This window comes from Miscanthus floridulus, chromosome 11, assembly GCF_019320115.1.
Source record: "Miscanthus floridulus cultivar M001 chromosome 11, ASM1932011v1, whole genome shotgun sequence".
Taxonomy (NCBI): domain Eukaryota; kingdom Viridiplantae; phylum Streptophyta; class Magnoliopsida; order Poales; family Poaceae; genus Miscanthus; species Miscanthus floridulus.
The window spans coordinates 59078639-59080479 of NC_089590.1; the positions used below are offsets into that span (position 1 = coordinate 59078639).

A 1841-nucleotide genomic window follows, 5' to 3' on the forward strand; every position below is an offset into this window, starting at 1 on the left:
TACAATTGAAAGAAAACAAGTAACAATTTCTTTTTTATGGAAAGACAATTGACAAATCACCTCACCTGAACTGCAAAATTCAACAAGGAAAAAATTACAAAAGATTCTCACCATGGAAAAGACTGCCTGAGACACAGGAGCCTTGCGTAAATCAGTCCTGGGAACCAACTCAATTGGCTCAGGAGGGACTGAAGAAGAATTTGAACCAACAGGGCGCCTCAGGATAGGATCTTCAACAAAATTGCCTAGATCATCATCATCTTCAAGTATTCGAAAAGGAGGAACACCGGGACTATTAAAGAACGGAGCCTTCTTAACAGGACCTTTCCATTTTCCTGATTAGTCAACAAAAAATGTGGTCAACATAGCATCCAGCTAAAACGAACTTATAGTAGAAACTACAAATTTGGATGATTAAAGTCAGGGACATGAATAATCAAATACAAGTAAATCAAAACACTGCAAAAATAAGAGAGGTCATAATTCATAAAGGCAGGTTGCACAGTTCAAACACTATAATTGCATGAATACAAAGGTGCAATTTATTAATAAAAAGAATGCAACTTCCAAAACATAGGAACTAACCCTGAACATCCACAGCAGCAGCAGCAGCATTTCCAACCAAATCAGCACTAGAACAATCTTGCGCCTTCTTTGCTGCATTAGAAGCATCACCAGATACAACACCGGTACAAAAATGCACAGACTTATCAACCAATGGTATAAAAATGCACACACTTTCATATATATCATAGATTTGGTAAACATTTATTATCAAAAGCGACACAAACCTGGGGCCTCATTGACCTTATCAACCAACGGGGCAGATGCAACAGCTGATCTAGCTATCTCCACTTCATCAACAGTATGAGCCAAGGGGGTCGAAGCAGATGGCCTAGATGCTTTGCCTTGCTGCTGCCTTTTACTTGGAGACTTAGAGGCCTACTTTTTCATTGGAGATTTAGAGGTCTGCGCTGTAGCTTCCTCGACAATAACAGGATCATTTGATGTACTTCCCTTTCCATCTTTCTTGCGACCAATAGGGGACTTGGAAGTCCTTTTATATGCAACAAACCGAGTCCTCGAAGCCACACCGGTAGGAATAGGAGATGGAGATAAGTTCTTGTTCCTCTTGCTGGTCCTTGTACCTGCAACACCACCAAAAATTATAAAAGTAAATACCCAAAAGATATATATTGCCACAATATGAAGAAATGAACTCTAATCCTAAAACTGTCTTACAGAAAATTAACATACCTTGAGATGATGGCACATTCGAATGGAGAACTTCAGTTAAAGGGGAAGATGCATTCACTGTCTTCTTCGCTTTCCTTGCACCTAATTCCACAAAAAATGAGCATAACAGTACAAGCAAGTACACAAGTTACTTAAATATAAATAGTACCACGAGATGCTGAGTCTTGTGAACAGACAATTCCAACTGATGGCGATGAAGTGTCTCTTTTCCTCTTCCCTTTCCTTGCAACTGACTCTGCAAATCAATAAATCCACAAACCAAGGATAAACAAGTCTTTCAATCCAAGCTCAAACAAATGAAATACAGAATTTAATTCAATGCAACAACAAATAAAAAAAGAACTTCAGGTACGTTGACCTGCTAGGTCCTGTGAACCAAGAATCTCAACAGATGGAGATGACGGATTTTGTTTCCTCTTCAAATTCCTTTCACCTGATTCTACAAAAAAAACAAATCACAAAGAAAGAAAATAAAAATTTTAGATAATAAAGAATCGTTTCAATTCAATGCTAAAATAATAAAAAACCGTTCATCAAAAACAAATTGATCTCAGGTACCATGAGCAGAAGAGTTGTTTGAGGAG

The 1841-nt window shown here is 38.0% G+C and overlaps 1 long non-coding RNA gene across 1 annotated transcript; it reads right to left on the reverse strand.

The window, feature by feature from the left end:
• Window positions 1-1067: 1067 nt before the first annotated feature.
• On the reverse strand, window positions 1068-1509 carry LOC136493619 (uncharacterized). The gene is made up of 3 exons (XR_010768396.1): window positions 1406-1509; window positions 1258-1338; window positions 1068-1148 (listed from the first exon to the last, which is right to left on the reverse strand). It is a non-coding gene; the product is annotated as an uncharacterized lncRNA (long non-coding RNA).
• Window positions 1510-1841: the final 332 nt, after the last annotated feature.